Source organism: Acanthopagrus latus, chromosome 9, assembly GCF_904848185.1.
Source record: "Acanthopagrus latus isolate v.2019 chromosome 9, fAcaLat1.1, whole genome shotgun sequence".
Lineage (NCBI taxonomy): Eukaryota > Metazoa > Chordata > Actinopteri > Spariformes > Sparidae > Acanthopagrus > Acanthopagrus latus.
In genome coordinates this window covers 12,448,124-12,466,469 of record NC_051047.1, presented here as the reverse complement: position 1 = coordinate 12,466,469, position 18,346 = coordinate 12,448,124, and the positions used below count along the sequence as shown (strand labels likewise).

The following is an 18,346-nucleotide window of genomic DNA, read 5'->3' as shown; positions in this document are numbered from 1 at the left end:
CACTCACCTGCTATGGGGAAGAGTCAGAAAACACTGCTGCAGGGGACAGTAAACAAGGGCAGGAGGGGGGGTGGGGGTTGATAAGGCGAGGCAGAAGGGAGGAAATGATGTTGAAACTTATAATTGAATTGAATCTTTACGTGTGCAGTCAGTTCCAGCAAGAGCGATAAAAAGAGAAGATGTAAGAGGTGGAAACTATAGAATGGAACAATCCAAGTGGCAGCATCTCAGTGCATCAACCATCATTAGGGATCGGCAAGGCAGTGCTTGACTCTGTTACTCATAGCAACACTGCATACCATGATAATAGGCTGACTGATGATTGGTCAGGCAGCCACACTCCGGTAAGTGACCTCACCGCTGTGTGAGTGAGCTCACTGTCTCAGTATTTTGATAACCCAGCCAGTCCTGGCGTTCTTCACAGCAAACCTGTTAATGAACAAACATGAATAGCACCAGCCGATCCTGCCGTGGGCCAACACAGGAGCCCTGACGATACCCTCCCAACTCCCATCCCCCGAAAGCACCACAGCTCTTCCCTGAGGCCGGCTGTGTGTCTGTTTTACTGTATTTTATGAATATTGTATGTGTGAATTTGTCAGAGTTGCTGTCTTTATCAATAAAATGTATCACACCTCAAACCCACCTTATCCTTCCTCCCTGCGTCTGCACCGTGTCTCCCCAGCATAAGACTGTTTATCGAAGCTTTAAATAATGCAAATGGTAATATGATAAGTGAACAGTCAATGTTGGTGTCCTGCTTAAACACACACGCTCACGCGGATGATGCACACACACCCACGCATGCAAGCAGACAGATGGGCAAACACAAACACACACACAGCGCTCACGGGGCAATAAAAACGAATCCGTTTGTCTCCAGTCGTTTTAATGTTAACACTGGGCAGAAACAGGATTTTGCGTCTCTGTTTCCAAAGTATTCTGGGTTAGTCATGCCAGAGAGCTGCAGCGCTGGAGAGCCAGAACATCGACCTGAAGAGCTTTGCTAGTGTGCATGTCTAATGCAACCCAGTCTGGGAATACTGCCAGTCTACTGTTACTCCACCAGTGGGGTTTATCATACACACATGCACACACCCACACGTTTACACACAGAAACCAGAGAGGGAGGGAGAATATGTGTGTGTGTGTGAGAGACGGAAAGAGAGACCGAGCTTTGTGGTGTGTCACTGATCTCTGCTAGCATGCACTAACATGTCCCACGTAGCCGTGGCCTGCTTGTCAAAAGTCACAAATATGCAGCTCTCATCCCACGATTTTGTGTCCTACAGATGTACAGTACGTCATCCAACAATGCTCACTGCCGTACAAGGTTTTAACATCGCTGATGCTTTATAGCCATGTATGATATGTGCAGGGAGACATTTGGTCTGTAAACACAGTGTGTTAATTTCTGAAGCAAAACTCAAGGAATCCCAGAATTTACATGAATATTTGTTGGTTTTCTTGCTCCTCTGTGACTGTTGCTCTGATAAAAAAAAAAAAAAAGTCAGCTTGGGCTGTGGGAAATTGCTGTGGATACTTTACACTATTTTCAGACATTTTGAAGGCCGTGAATCAAAAGAAAATTATCAGGTATGCTTAGTCAATAGGAAAAGAATCATCAGTTTCAGTTCTAAATGTTAACTATTGATTGCAGAGCATGCAAATCAAACAACTTTTGAGCATGCCACTCCTATTTTCTGTGTGTTAAAGTTCAAATCTGCCGCTTCTATCGTTCTGTCGTGGTAAATTTAAACGCCCTCCACTTCCTCAGCCTCAGTTTGCAAAGAAATCTTCACTTTGAGAGTTTAAATCAGATCTCAGAGAGGAACAGCAACGCACACACACGCACACATACACATGCACACATACACACACACACACACAATCAGGCCGGCTAATAATGTCTGCACTTAAACGCCATTTCATCTAATCCCTCATGTCTTGATTATACATTTGGGTTAGATTTGAAATGTATCTTGATTAAATATTGAGGAGGACCACTCTCACATCACATGCCCTTAATGTTTCACTCCCCCTTTGAGGCTTGTGATAGTCTGACAAAGTGTTTGTGTGTGTTTATGCGTGTGTTTGTGTGCATGTGTGTGTGGGTCTTTTTGTAAAATTGTTTAAGCATGTGCATCATGTTGACCACTGTCTGTTCATACATAGGGGGATTTGTAAATTGCTGTGTTTGTATATGTAAGTTAAAGACACTTTCTTTCTTTCACACTCTGGTGAATCTAGTGATCTGAGATTAAAGTAACTTGTAATGGTACAAAAAACGATACTGATATGTTTTTGTCTCCTCTGATTTTCCACACATATCAAAGGTCAGTTTACTTGTCACGAGGAGCACTACTCGGCCACCGCACCACTAACAACTTCGGTAAATTATTCTCTGAGGCTTTAAATGGGACAATTCTGCAAAAAATAACCCCTGCAGATGTCATCAGGGTTATCTCAGCGTGAGCTTGAAGGCTACAAGTTAAAAGCGGAGAGAGAGAACATTACAAAGTACATGAGTTGCAAACTGGAGGTGTGGAGTTTGAAAGACATTTATATTGCCGCACAGGGAGGATCTAATGAAAGATGGTTTGATTGTGGGAAATATAGGCCAAAAAAACCTTGATACTGCAGCTTTCGATGCTTTGATTTTGTCAGTCTTTTGTGAGCCTCTTAACCTAATAGAAGTGCACGAACAAATGGCTGAAATCCCTTTAAATCTAATGCACGTGTAGATAATGAAGTGCTTCCTTTTGAGAAACATCAAGGCACTTTAGAACAGCTGCTAATCAATTGATCGCTACATAATAAAAGTAATGAGAATATTAAAGTAGGATTTAGTAGCATCTAGTGGTGGGGTTCCAAACTACAACCAACTGAGCACGCCCTGTCTCACCCTCCCGTACGGTGGCTACTAAAAATGTGAAACGCCATCTCTAGAGCCCACGTTTGGTTTGTCCATTCTTGGCTCCTGTAGAAAACAATATGTCGGACTCCCTGAAGGAGGATTTACTCACTCGGTAGATATGTTCATTCTAAGGTAACAAAAACACAGCAATTCTTAGTTTCAGGCGATTATACACTAATGAAAATTATCAATATTGTAGCAATTTTCCCCATAACTCCCACGCATATGACCTTTCATTCCAAAAATGCCTATTGTCAGCGGTGACAGTAAACCAAGATGCAACATTTTTCAAACTCTGCCAAGGAAGTTATGGTTTCAGCCTTTTATTTGTTGGTTTTTCAGCAGAATTACACAAAAACTATCAGATGGATGGAGGATGGGTCTCCTCATTTAGTTTATGTGTGGCTGCAGATGGAGCTACAGATCCAGGAATTCTTCTCTCACTTTCTTAAAAACAGCTTTTTTGGCTTTCTTGTTAATGTCTCGAGTAATAATGCATGGATCTCAGCGAAAAATATTAGACATATTTAGGTGGCTGATATCTATGAGTGAGTACAGTTTCATGAAGGTCGAAACTAAATTACAGAGCTAACTTATTTGAATTTATTTCATGTTGAAATGGATCAGACTGGACTGAATTAAAGGTGAATAGCGGTTGCTGATTTTAGATAGTATGATTAAAATGCCATTTTTTTTTCTTGCTTAACTGATTTTTTAATTTGATCTTTACTGTCATACAACTTCATACAAAACAGAGTGACTTTCACTGGTTCACTTTCACACATGACACGATTAGAAAAGTCCCATTATTGAGAACCTTCATCTTAACATATCTATTGTTTTGTTTGAGAAATTACATCCGGCTATGAACGAAGCAGAGAAATAAGTCGGAATCATAATTTCTTAAGTCACGTGTGCCCTTAAATCATTATCCTGTGAGAACTTCCACCAGTCTGATGCTCTACTACTCCAAAGTTCTTTCATGTGAGGAAGTTTGACGTCACAACAAAGACGAGAGTATAACTCGCCACGCAAACTGAAAAGATATGAATGTTCGGAGCACAGTTTGGCTGTGTTTGTCCTCTGTCTATGTGCATGTTATTTGCCATGTTGTGTGTAGTGGACATTTGTGCCTCGCTGCTGTCCGACAGTAACATTCTCACTGGCACACAGACCTGACCTAGAATTGCTACTTAGAATTCGGGCTAAACCATCGCGCCGGAGCGGAGAGGGGGGGGAGACGACAGGAAATCTTGACTGGGATGTAATGGAGTAGGACCACTGGAAAGCTCGGGCGAAAGGGGGGAGACACATTTCTATTTTATAATGTTACCGTGATAATGTTGTGATTTGACGAGCGTACGCGATGAATCCGTCGTTCGAGGAAAACGGAAATTGAGCTAACATTCCAGGTGAGTGCTCCTTTATCCAAATCCAGGTGGAAAGTGTCGGTACCAGAGCTCGCCTCCTGGCAACGGGCACACGCGGGTCCTCCTCCCGGGGACATCTCACTCCGGTATCCGTTCTTCTCTGCCTCTGTCCCCGAAGGCTGGCTAGCAAAACCCACGTCGTGTCTGGCCTGGCAGACAGCGAGCACCCTTTCAACCGCGAATGCCGTTTTTCTCCGGCGCACCGAAAGCGGATTATTTCACGATGTTTTCAGCATGGTGTGAAACCCGCGGAGAAATATTGGTTTTTACCCCATTATACTGGAGGACCGCCCGTGCTCGGTGAAAATGAAAAAAGGATACAATGCAGCATGCATGTTCTGCATTCTTCGGGAGTACCACACCGCTGGTATTGTATTTCCTTCATTAAAAATGTGTGTGATATGATTTATAAAACGCGTAGCGAGATTATAGGCCTCGGCTTGCTTGATTGTGTCGGCCAGCCCTATCATCTGCCGAGCGATTTAATTGTTACATTGTTAACGGAGCTAGCACAACTTGAAAATGAGCGTTTCCAACCCGAGGAGGCCTTGAATTTGTTTTATTCGCGTACAAAAAGCCCCTCAAATGAATCTCGTTTCGTGTGTGTGTGTGTTTTTTTCGCGTGTGCTTGTGCGCCGACGTCGTTGTTCTCGCTCTCAGCCGCCGTCCAGTGCCTCCCTCTTCGGGGAAGACTTTGTTTGCGCTGGCCGACGCTCCATGAATGCAAGTGCTGAAGTCCTCCCTTCCCCCCCCCAGTTCTCTGGCGAAACAGGAACAACTTCTTTTAGGAAAAAGAAAAAAAAAGTTCCTGGAGTTTCAAGCGCCATGGAATTACTTTGTCCGCCAAGAGTTGTCCAGTGAGGCGCTGAGATTTCAGAGGGGGGGGAGAGTCTGGTCTCTGTTAGTAGTTGTGTGCTTTACGTTTTATTTGCAGACTTTTTAGGTTTGAACGTGTCTGTGTGTATTTTAGGACGACTTCCTCGACCAGGCCCGTTTGTGAATAACTTGTGTGGCATTGTGCTGTGTTACCTTGGCAGGACCCAGAGAGCTAAACATAGCAAAGAATGTGTTTAGTCTTTTTAGTGTTTTGTCAACCTTTTTTTTTTTTTTTTTTTTTTTTTAATGTTTTTTTTTTAAATTATTTGACTGTGAGTGGGGGAAAAATCCACAGGTCCTGTAATGATAGTCGAAATGTTTAGTAAAAGGGATCTGATACTTGTAGATTTTTATGAATTGACTCCTCTCATGAGTAAAAGTCTTAACTTGTTACCATTCGTGAGTTAATTAAGGGGTAAGTCCTTGAGCCGTTTATTTAAATTCTTATGAAATCAAATCTCCCTTTTTACCAGGCATCACATCACAGAATACTAATGGTATTTTCTCCATCATGAAGCATAATCTTGGCAGCTTTTGTGCTTTGTCTCACTTAAACTTCCTGTCCTTTAACCAATGCTGTTACCCAGAGTGACTTCTGAGTTTGGTGTCTCGTTCAAGGACCGCTTCGAAGCGTACCTGCCAGTTTGCTGAGCTTGAACTGCAGACCTTCCTGTTACAGGACTCTGGTCTCCTCAATTGCTAGGCAACGCTGCTGTCTGCCATGAGTGTGTATCTGTTGCATAGTCTTTAGTATGTTTCATATTTATCTTCTCTGTGGTCGCCACTTCAACATTATTTTCTTTGAATTATTGAGGTGTGAAAAAATTAACATAAAAGTCACCTTGTCACTCCCACAGTTGATATCTGAGGATGTCCTCTAGGATGCAAAGGAGCAAGGAGGCTCTTGATGGAGTATCATGTGCTGTCTTGTAGTCCCTTATGTGTACACCGGTCGATAACTGAAGTATAAATGAGTGTTTGGGTTTTAAAAAAAGCGAGTATACAGCGCTCCTGTAGCCCCTAATGACCTCAGCCTTGCACTGGTTATGTGTTTGCCACACGCTGGTCTTGTCAACACAAGCGACTGAGTGCTTTTCCTTGCCTTTTGCTTGTTTTCTGTTTCACCCGATGAGCAAAGTTCTTCTCCCTCTGTTCCAGGTGTGAATGACTTGTGGCTGTAGGGTGTCGTGAGTGGGTCCAGGTTCCTGCACAGCCTCCGTGGCTGACTGGGAGGAGTTGAGTGGAGAGCAGACATCAGTGCCCAGGGGACCTGAGACCTGGTTCTCCATATGAGGCCCTGCTGAAAGGGCAGGGGGGCTTCTGAGGTAACCCAGCTCAACTCTGGCTCTCTTTATTTATTTATTTATTTATTTATTTATTTATTTATTTAACTATCTCACACTTTTGCTCACATGTACACATTTCCGCTCCTTAAAAAAAATCACACACCAGTAACAGATGTAAATACAATTCTCCTAATTGCTGTGTCTGAGTCAGTAATCACCCCCTATTTACCCTGTAGCGCACCACATTTACCGTCCACCATTTTATTAGATTGTCCAAATTCCTTGCCCTTAAAGATTTCCACAGTGCATCAAAAAAAGCACCCAAGGCATGCACAGTAATCCCAGAAGCAATGCGTCCGTTTCTTTCAGATAGGGAGTAGTGATTTCAGATGCAGTCGTGACATAGCAGTAAAACAAAGATTTTTTTTTTTCCACCGTACTCAGGAATATGAAAAGCAAATTGAAAAAGTATGAGACCATCTGCGTGCAAAGTTTTCCTCACTCGCATTTCACACACATTTTCCCAACCGTAGAACCAATTATAAAGTTTGTTCTAAATAAGTTCCTGACAGAAACCCCCTGCATCATGCACTAGCATACATGGAATCGTATTCTCTTTTTCATGTTGTTTTTTTCAAAGCTTAGAAATCAGTCTTTCATCTATAAATGCATGTTTGATGCGTTGTTTAGACTTAAGTTTAACTGTTAGACCACAGACTAAAGAAAATGGCAGCTTGGCTATACCCCAGAACTAGCAGAGATGTCATTGTTGTGTTGATGTCAAAGATGCTAGCGATGCAGCACAGTACATAAAATAAGCTCAGCATAAATATCAGGTATTTGGACCATCTTGATTTACTAAATGCCTTTGAATATTACATTTGCCCCTGAAAATGACAGTGGAAGTAAAGACGCTTGCCAAATTTCACAAATGCCCTTAATGCAAATGAACTTCCAGGTGTCTGTTCTGAAGTGTTGGTGTGAAGTTGCAGTAATTCGGTCGATATTGTTTTCTGTCTCTTGAAGACTGACTGGTGCCACAACTAGATAGCATAATGTTGCTCAGATGCAAACATAACAATCCTGCTCTTCCCAAATCATGGATGTGGCCATGTTGATTGCTGCACTCTGGTGAGGGAGACCTTCAATTGTAGACCGTCTTAAAGAAAAAGGACCTCAGAGCTGCACTGCTTCAGACTGTTAGTGCAATATTTGGTCCCTGTTCTGCACATGCTGAGGAGGATGCAAGCGTAGTCAAGGCATTCTTCCTGAGAACGCTGTCCACGCTGTTTATTTATCTGCTATCTAATGCGGAGCGTGTTAACCAAAAACCACAGTGAGGTGAAGGATGCAGGGAAATGGATATTGATGTAAAGTGGCAAAGGATTTATTTTCTCCTCTGTGTATTGGCCTCTCATGTTTCCATGCATTTGTTTGCTTCATGGGTTTTCTAATTAAAACTTGCAAGGCTTGTGTTGTGTGTGTGTGTGAGAGACATGGAGGGATGTGTTGGAGGGGGAGTTGTGTCTCATCGCCTGAGTAGTGGGTGGCAGTGGGCTGCCCTCCTCATCCATACAGCAGGTTAGACCCAGTCTGTATTTTCTATAGATTAGACATTAATTGTCACTCAGTCTTTATTACACAAACTATAGCGTGTTAACATTTAGTCAAAGCATCAGTTCCCCCTTTAAACACTTCCATTTACAAATAATTAAGGAATTTAGTTCATCTGCTGAATGACTCCTACAATCATCAGGCCTCCATTGTACAGTAATTATGTAGTATCCCCAGGGAGCAGAAAAGTACTATTTGGTTTTTAACCATCATAGTCTGCAAGCTTACATTCAACTTGTTTGGAGGTCTCGAGTGATGTTTTACATTCCCCACAGAACGTGACAATATGTCACTCTAAAGAGTATTCAAAATGTTGATGTACAGAGTTGACTTTTTTTTTTTTTTTTTGCAGTATATGCATTTGTTTCTCAGTTCCAAGAAACTATTGACAGAAGACAATGTCAGTGTCATTCCTCAGTTTGTATAAGGTAGTTGGAAAAACTACTAGATTTAACATAATCTGTTTTTTTGAGGGTGAAGACAGACATAGTGAAAAATAAATCTTTAATTTCTGTGCGTAGTGATTTCAGTGATTCTGCAAACATTGCCAATTTTCTGCACCGGTGGTCATGCCTCCCATGTCAGTCAAAATAAGTAGTGATCTGATCTGATTGATTTAATCTATGCTGGCACCTAAATAGATGTTGCTGTAGGTGTTAAATTGTGACCAAAGTTTTATAATAAAGCTTCAAAACACAATATAATTCAAATCGGTTTATTAGCTTCACTCTAATGATTACACAGGTTTTTGATGGTGTTTTTTTGAGGAAGAAAAAAGTGATTATTGCTGTATATCAGCCAGTATCCTGAGTTTAGATATCAGACTTTGTATTTAAAGGGAGAAAAAGTGGAGCCAGTGTATCCCTAAGAAGGTCCCTAAGGTTTAGCACTTGTGAATAAAGCTACAAAGTTCAGAGGCAAGTTAGGAACAGTAACAGTAGCTGTTTTTCCATGGACAATATTTATTGAATCCAATAGAAATCATTCTCATTAGAGATTCCCACTTAACTGCTTATATGGATGCCAAATTAACTGATCCAATAAGATGTACATTCACATGCCCCAAAGCATTACATTTGAATAACATTTTTTGCCGGTGTTAAGTGGTTCTTCCAACTTTGCAGATTCTGGAAATGCAACATAAGAAGAATACAAGTTTTTACAACTTTATGGAGGAAAGGTTATTCATTCACTCTCCACCTGTCAATGTAATTTTTAAAAAGGGCCCATGGTGTCCTGTGAACATTATTTGCAATTCTAGTTTGGTGGATTCAAGGCTTTGTCCATCTTTTCAAACCTTTTAACCAGATCTCCAACTAGACTGTTAAATCAACCACAGACCAGTTCTGTGTATTTTCCACCACCATGTTCCTGGCCCACCTGGAAGCAGCATCATCTGATGTTGCCCCCTTGTGAGGTGCAGAAAGATTATGTGTTTATGGAGTGATTATCAAAGGTTTACACCATCCTCTTAATCTGATTTAAGTCCACTGTGATCTGACTGGATCAGTTTCTTCCGATTGAGGTGGTTGCATAAGGCATTTTGTTCTGATTATAAGCGTAATGTTAGGCTCCATGTAAGCTAATTCACCTACTAAAACATAGAAATATCATGAAATGGGAGACAACACAATACACATTTGACCACAGCTTATTTAACAGGGACTGATAATGGATAGGTTCACACTATCACAGTGTTTTTGATATAACACAGAACATTTGTGAGTGTTCATCAAATAAGATCCTGTTTTTTAGGAGGATTAACAACAGTTATTCAAAAAAGTAATACATACAAAAGTATACAAATAAGTGCATCAGTTTTTCTTATTTACTCTTGTCATTGGATCAAAGTCTACATTGAGTGAAATAAATCAGTCGTCACATACTTATTATAATAAAGGAAATTGGCTGCACAAGGCAGGAGGAAGTCCATGTAAAACAAATCTTCTATCAGGCCTCTAGTAGTAGGTCTTGTCATTTTAGTGTGCCTATCCAAACAGTCACAGCCTTAAATATGAATGTGTTATTGTAATGGCTGCATTTCATCTTTTTTAGTGTAGGAGGTCTGAGTCTTACATGTTGCCCGTACACAATCCTGTGGGATGTGTCTGGCTGAGTCAGAATGCACCTTTAATTCTGCTTTCGTGTTTCTCTGCTGTGATTGACAGTTGTTGCACAGAGGGTCTGCTGCCCCTGCTGGGAGGGGAGGGGTCCTCTCAAAAAGTGCAGTGCTCAGGTAGAACCTGGGGGGTTCGGTGACCTGCTTTCACCTCAGCTATCCATGCTAAAAGCTGTCAGCCAGGCTTACGTGCCATCCGGCTACCAGACTGTTTTTCCTAGTACCTAGTTAGCCTTGTCTGATGTAGCACCACGACACAGTGCTAACCAGCAGAGGTTTGGAGGGCAAAACACTTTTTAGAAATAAGGTTTTCACAGGATATTAAATCAGACGCAAGCACTGGGCAGTTATGGCACCCAGGAATGCTGCTTATCTGGCAACCACAATCAGGCTGAGGCATTAAAGTTAAGATTTTTGCCACAAAACCTGTAGGGATTTTCTATATATCTTATTTGTCTATGTTGCTTTCCAAAAAGAAGAAAATGAGATTCCTAATACTGTTTTGTTTTTCAAATTCCTAAAAGATGGTCTGTATTGTTGTTTCGATACTAGAATATCTAACTTCAATACAATACATAGAAATATCAGTATTCAATACTGTGCTGGAAAAATTGACAAAACATCGGGGGCATAACATTTTAGATTTTATTGAATGATAAAGATGCTCCTACACTGTGTCTTCAGAACAACAGCAGTAAAGGTAATTTACTTAGGAGGTGGGGCTATGTGGACAATACAGCAGTGGTTAAGAACTTGCATTCAGAGAGAAGAGTGAAAAAACACAGATTTGAGGCCAAGTATGTATAATTATTTGAATATTTTGAAAAACAATAGTGTGTTGCATGTGACACAATTCAAAGGGCTTGGTTTAATGTTGAAATTAACTCACTAATTTTATGAGCCTGTGAAAAGCATCCAGCTTGACTTCATTGTTAAGTGTTTTTTGAGGGGAAGTTTCTGGTATCTTAGATCCTTTATGTTCTTTGTTAGAGCTCCTGATAAATGATGCTGTGTTTTTGGGAGTCTCTCACATTAGTTTGGGAGAAAATAACAAGCTTTACTGATCTGAATGTTGTTTACATTAACCACGCAGTCCGTATTAGACCTTACTGTTTTCAAAGAGAGTGCAGCAAGATGTATGACAGTTTCAGTTCAGTTTGAAACTTCGGAGACAGGTTTGGGTTGGTTGTCCATGCACTGTCATTAAAAATGGAAATAATAGCAGAACACCCTGTTAATTCAAATTAATGCTTTTTTCCCAATGTGATTTCCACCGTTGTGTGGCTGTGTCTTTCAGTCCATTTAAATGAACTAAAATTTGCACTACGTTATTTGTTTGAGATTATAATTGCCAGCATTAGTGGTTTGCAGCCATTTTGCCTCTGCTTTGTTGACACCTCTGAAGTCCAGTTCTCTAAGAAACACAGAATTGCATTGGGCTGACATAACATGTAGTTTGTTTTATTTTTGATATCAGTCCATTATCACAGTTGGCAGTCGACAGGTACAAATGCTAACATGCTAACATCTATTGTGATTCCTTTGGTACGGCTCTAAAATGTGCTAGTTTAATTTAGTACTAAAAGAAATAAAGTTGTTTTATGTCAGTTGAATGTATCTGGTGTCTCTTGGGGAGGCAGGTCAACAGGTTCCCCCCTCTCTGCGTATACAGTTATACGGTGGTGATCCGGATGTGCCTGCATGTTACTTGTTTTACTGCCTTAATTAATTTTGTTTGCAAATAACTGTAGGCTTAATATGACTTCCAAAATAGTGCCACACCTTGGACTCGAACTGCTCAAATCTCATCTTCATCCTCCATGATTTTTTTCCTCACTGTTTAGTAATTTAAGCCATCTGTTTATGCTCATAAACAAAGGAAGGGAGTGTGTTTTTTTTGTACCCTTTTGAACATCAGTTTTACTCACCTTAAATGCTAAGAAGGGGCAAATACATGCCTCAAAAATACAGTGCTTTCTTTTCCCTTTCTTTCTAGAGTCATAGCAACAGGAATTAAGTGTGACAATGAAGAGACTGTCTAGTGACATTATCATCCTCTTCTTCCTGAAAAGATAAGGTGTTAAGAGTTCATTACTCAAGAGTCAGGATTAAGTGGCAGATTGCATTTTACACTACCTAACCTGGATCACATGGGAAATCTACTACATGCTTTCAACATATTACCATGAGGGTTTAAACAGCATAGACGTGTCTTGTTGCAGAACATATAGAAGGACCTCAAGGAGGCTCAAGGAGCTCAGACTCATTGGAGCAGTAGATGCCATTACTTGAAGCACAGTCTTGAGTGCATCTTAGACATTATTAGGACAGCTAAGTACTGCCGCATGTTGGTATGAGTATGTGCAATAGTATGAGTATGTGCGCATATATTGCTTTGTGCCTGTATATTTAATTGGGCAGGTCTCAGGCAGTGTGTTTAAAATTCCATGGGAATGACACATGAGTGCAAACTGGGGTAATTCTGGGATGCAATCTGGCTCATATTCCCCTTCACAGTGCTAAATTTGTTGAATGCTAGCAGAGAGGAGACGGCACACGTATTGCTGTACTGTGTGTTTGTGAGCGTTTAGAATAAAGATATGTTTGTTGTCATGCCAGGTCAGTAGACATGCCTGAACTGTGTCACATGGGCTGACAGGTTTAGTTTTCACTTCTTGTTTCTGTTGTGTAGTGATTTGAAACGCACAAAGAGAATCTATGGAAAAATATTTCGAGCAGCATCTTAAAATTCCCTTCCTTTCCTGCCTTATGTTCTTAGTGCTATAAACTGAGGTTTGGCCCAGCGTGGGTTGTATTGACTGCTGCCTCAAATGTGGGTATTTGATGTTTCTCTGCTGCTTTTGTGAGACTCTATATCAAGACGTTGATAATGACTGTCATGTGTTCACTTTTTACTTGTGGCTTGTGTGTAATATATTTGCAAGTGGTTCACAGGAAGAGCCTTTTGACGGGCAGCAAGCGAGGAACCCAAGCCTCCTTTACACATTTACGTCTGCACAGCCTCTGAAGGGCCTGGCCGTTGGGATTTCCCACAATGCTTTTAGCCACAGGGAGACGTCCTCCCAGCATGAGCAGGGGAGGAATGTGGCCCGAGTGTGGGAGCGACTGTCGGGATGGAGGGAGGGAGTCACGGACCAGAGAGCATGGTCAGGGGAAGGGAGGAAATAAGGGGTCTGCACAGAGGGCACCTGAGTCTCTCTTAAGCAAATGGAGATTCTGTTTGGAGCTACAAATGACAGAAATGTACTAGGAAATTTTTGAATTTGCACATTTGATTTGTGCATATGAATTTGCACTGGGAGTGTTTTTACTTTTCTGCTATTCACTGGTAATGTGACTGTAGCTACCATACCACTCTTAACATATTCCATTGCTCCTGCTTTAATAAGCAGTTCTTCTTTGCTCAGACTTTTACTGTAGCTTTAGATTATTGTCAACCTACACAGAAAAAGACCCCAGGAACTGAACAAATAAGTTGAACCTAAGCAATGATGAATGGTACCGGACAGCAATTTACATCAACATGTGTAAAGAAAGTAGAAAAAAAAGATGTGATATTAAACCTACAAAAATCATGAGCAGATGGCGAATTTAAGCTGCACACAGTGAAAGCACTACACCCTAAGTTATCTTGAAATTGATTATTATTGTCATAACTGCTATTTGTATAATTTCTTCGAGTCACCGTTTTAAGTTGAGTGACTGAAATCCTCATCATCCTATTCAAAGGCTGCAACAGGCGACTCATCGAGCCGGGGTGAAGTTAGTTTTAGTTTGGATATTGGCGGATATTCACTGGGGTCTAGCTGCGACTTTACTGAGGTTCGCCCAGTGTCAGCAGGAGGAGGACAGTCAGCTCACCTCCCAGAGCCTCGCGCTGAATCGCTGGAAACTGATTTAGGGACCGTCATTCAATTACTTAACATAAATATATTAATACAAAATGATTGCCGTTTTTTCGATATCTTCCATGTCCTGTGGCCCAGTGACTCCAAACCAGCAGCAGATTGTATTGGTAAACTGGACGAATGGGACACAGCTCTTTTTATTGTATTTATTTTCATTTATTCCATGTCATGTGGCCCATTGACCTCTGAAGCAGATTTTGTTTCCATAAAAAGATATATAATAATAAAGAAAATACTGGTAAAAAAGTTCTCTAATGCTCAAGAGGTTAACATATTTTAAAGCAACAATGTCAACTTCTACACTATTTTGTCTCTTGTCTTAGACTCTGATTCTGAAATTCTGAAAATGAATTTTGTTTTTCAAAAATCTCACCAGTAGTCACCAGGTTATTTTTCAAAATTAGGGTAAAGGGGAAACACTGTCTTCTAAGAATTTTGGATGTGTGGAGCAAACTATTTCTTTCTTCGCTGAAGCTGACAACGGGACAAAATAAATGTAAAAAGAGACGTAGTGGAACCGTATATTGTCCTGCTTTTTGTCCTTTGCCAATCACACCTATGATATTAACACACATTTAATATCGACAATCCTTCAAATGTGGTTATCAAACAATTGTGAAAGGGATATTATCTAAGAAAACGCAAGATTTCTTTTAGAATCGAATTGATCTGAAAAGTAGTGAAATAGTTGACCCATAGAGACCCAGAAAAAGACCACAGACAACTAAATGGTGGTGTATAATCAATAAACAAGCAGCTGTTGTCTAAAAAGAGAAGCAATATGTAATATAACTGTGCGTCACTGTTTTCTCTCTCCTCAAAAATCATCTTCTGCAATCAAACACACCAGATAATTGCCTATATTCATTCAGAGACCCAAAACCCCAGCCGTACCAGATTCAATTGGCCATAATCTGAATCTGGCCCAGTTTAGGTCCAGAGGTGAGTCTGCTTCACTGGACAGTTACAGGTGGATAAGCCTAATGACTTCTTGTCTGCCTGGGCCTTGGCTTATTATGCTAACATTTGCTAGTCAACCTATTGAAGCATGAGTAGTTTGTGGGTGCATAGTTGCAAAAGTAATGTTAAGCAAACGATAGCCTGATTTGATATGATTTTTTTCTGAGAGAAGAAATCTCACTGCCTCAAGATTGCACACATGTAGCTGCATGGTCTGTCACATCAGCGTCAGTTTTTTGTGTACATTTACCAATATTTTGCTTTTTTAAAATTATTTTAACTATTAACACCCAAAAGTTATAAATTATTTGAATGGATAAAATATAAAAAGAGACATACTTTATTTGCAGTCATTCAAATGTACAAGGTGAAAATGATATTTACCTTGTACATTTTCAGCCACAATAATCACCATCAACATTTGCTACTGGCACTCCCCCAAATTGCACCTGGACTTGTTGTATCAGTGAAATAATGGCACATCGTTTACCCAGTCTCTTTGTCTCATATTGAGTAGAAAGGTGTGTGTGTGTGTGTGTGTATGTATGTATGTGTATATATATATATATATATATATATATATATATATATATATATATATATATATATATATATATATATACACATACATAAAAAATATCATGTATGTGTAAGCAAGACACACCCACTTAGCCAGAGATGCACAGACAGAGGGCAGATTGACAGAGATGGAAGTGCAGGGTGAAGTGTGTGAGACGGAGATCACAGCAGGCCAGAGTGCTGAGTGCCAGTCCTGCTGCCGGAGCAGGCCGCCACACATGGCAATGTGCCCAGGCTACGCCAGCAGATGTGTCACTAGTGAGTCAGCTGTGTGTGTGTGTTTGTGTGTATATGTTTGAGACACAGACACCCACCCGCACACTGTGTGAAGAGAGCGACTTGTGTAATAACCCCTCCCCCTTCTCCTCTTCCTTGGTGTTTATCTGTATCGCACCCCTTTCCCATCCTCCTGTTTTCATTGCCACTTCCATCATTGTGATGGACATGGTGACGCTTCTGTCACCACGATATGATATGACAAAATGTGACATTACACACATGTTGTCTCCCTGGGGATGAAGGGGCATCGTCTGCAAACCAGCGGAAGGGATGCACCGAGGATGGGGGAGTGAGAGATGTTATAGAAAGGCCAGTGGAGAGAAAGCTCATACTTGGTTAACGGAGTGAGTGGAGTAGGATGGAGATATGTTGCTATTGTACTTTGGGAGCAGAACAAGAGAGAACAAGAGTTACGGAACAGTTGCAAAGTTCTTTCTAAATATTTGTGGCACGGCTTGGTTTCAGTAGAAACAGGAGGTCAGTCATACTTGTGCGAGCGTCCTTGTTCCTGTCACAGTAGATGCATTATGTCAAATGTTACGTCTGTGGCCTTACAGCTCTATCTTTAGTGACACTCCGCATTCCTCACATTCTGCATGTAGCAAGCATGAGTCATGCGTGCAATCTGCAGGGTGTGGCACGTTGGGACAGTGTTCTCAGGAAGCCACATCAACAGGTGAGCATGCAGGTGTGTTGTGTTGCCATAGCCAAGGACTGTGGGATGTCCAACAGATTGGATCGGACTCCCGTTGCTTGAAGGGCAGCAGAAGTCTTTTTGTTATATACCTTTTTATTGATTAGAGTAAATACTGTTTGTCCTGTCTGCAGTTAGTTACTCTCTCACTAGCAGGCAGGCAGGTATGTGCAGGAACTAGTTGTAGTAAACTGGTTTTGTACAGTTTAAGAGCTGAGCTTTTACTTGATGTAGTAATATTGCCAAATTAATAAACCAGATTTGGGCTGGGTGTTGAACTTCGGTACTTCCATGGCACAGAGCGAATTGCCACAATATTGAGTAACAAAATATGTCTCATTGGATACCAAATTTTGATACCTAAGGAATTAATGGCATCCGTGCACTGCTAAGCATGCAGCATGCTTGTTGTGCCAAGATCTAATAGCGCTGTTGATTGGCTGTCTAAAGGCATGCAGGAAAAACACTAGGTTACGCCCATAGACCGTGCTCACCATGTGTATGTGTAATGTAATCATTTGTAAAAGTTGATTTCATGAGTCAAAGTCAGTCATTAACTTTTTGACACGTCAAGAAAAAAAGAGTTAAAACAGTTAAAAACATGACAATGTGACATTGATGGGGCCTTCCAAACAAATGTGTTCTTACATCTGGAGAACAAGACTTGCAGGCGGGGACGTCTCTGCAGCACTGTAGTAATTCATTATAATGTTCTTATCAGCGTTTTAGTCAAGACCTACTTAACCAATACCAAGTCATAACCCAGACCTTAACCATAACCCTTTGTTACCATATGTACAGTATTTGTGTGTATATGTGAACCATGAGAAATGCCTTGATAGAACACTAAAAAAGCATTGTGGGATTTTTACTCTACAACCAAACAAATATTAACAGATGCTTTGGAACAGAAATTTACTTAATTGTTTTACTCATCACTTCCATGTTTTACTAAAACCAATGTTGTGTGCAAGAAGCAGGTTTTCTAGTTGTCTTCCCATTGAGACAGAGACCAATATCTCAAGCACCACAACACTATCTCACTTTTTTTGGGGGTATTTTTTTGGCCTTTTTTTGGCTTTATTGATAGAGCAGCTGAAGACTTGGACAGGAAACAGGATGAGAGAGAGAGGGGGAGTGACACGCGGCAAAGGGCTCAAGGCCCAGAGTCAAACCCGGGTCCGCTGCAGCAAGGACAAAGCCTCTGTAGTTGGGACGCCTGCACTACCAACTGAGCTCAAATCACTGCAGATTCTGTGACGTGGATATTACTCTTGGCCATACTGTGATTTTGATAATATTTCAAATAATTGTGCAGATCTAATTATTGGAAAGTTCTTGCACACTAGAAAGTTAAATATACTGCTGGATGTTGGATGAAAGCCATCATTTCTGGTACTTTGTCAAATTACTTTATTTATGACATTTTAATCTTTAGTTCATCAGGGAAAATTCATAATTTATATTACAAGAGTGAAACAGGAAGTAAACACGCTGTAGTACCTCTTGGGATGACATGACTGTTGTTTCATGCTTGTGTTCCCTTTACACTTGTTCTCAAGATGCTTATGAAGTCATTGATGTTTTGATTCAGGAGGATTTTTGGAAAAGTAACACATTTCAGGATAACTTTATCACATTATTGCCACCTGTGGCTGCTATT

The 18,346-nt window shown here is 40.8% G+C and overlaps 1 protein-coding gene across 2 annotated transcripts in view; it reads left to right on the top strand.

Annotated features, from left to right (window-relative positions):
* The first annotated feature begins 3,851 nt into the window (after window positions 1–3,851).
* bcl9 (BCL9 transcription coactivator) overlaps window positions 3,852–18,346 on the top strand; it is a 32,335-nt gene continuing 17,840 nt past the window's right edge. Inside the window, exons 1-2 of one of the 2 annotated variants that reach the window (XM_037108770.1) lie at window positions 3,852–4,329; window positions 6,382–6,548. The gene's annotated coding sequence lies outside the window, so the exon portion shown is untranslated. Of the gene's footprint in view, window positions 4,330–4,364; window positions 4,715–6,381; window positions 6,549–18,346 lie in introns of those variants that run through there. The other variant, XM_037108771.1, reaches the window with a different exon arrangement.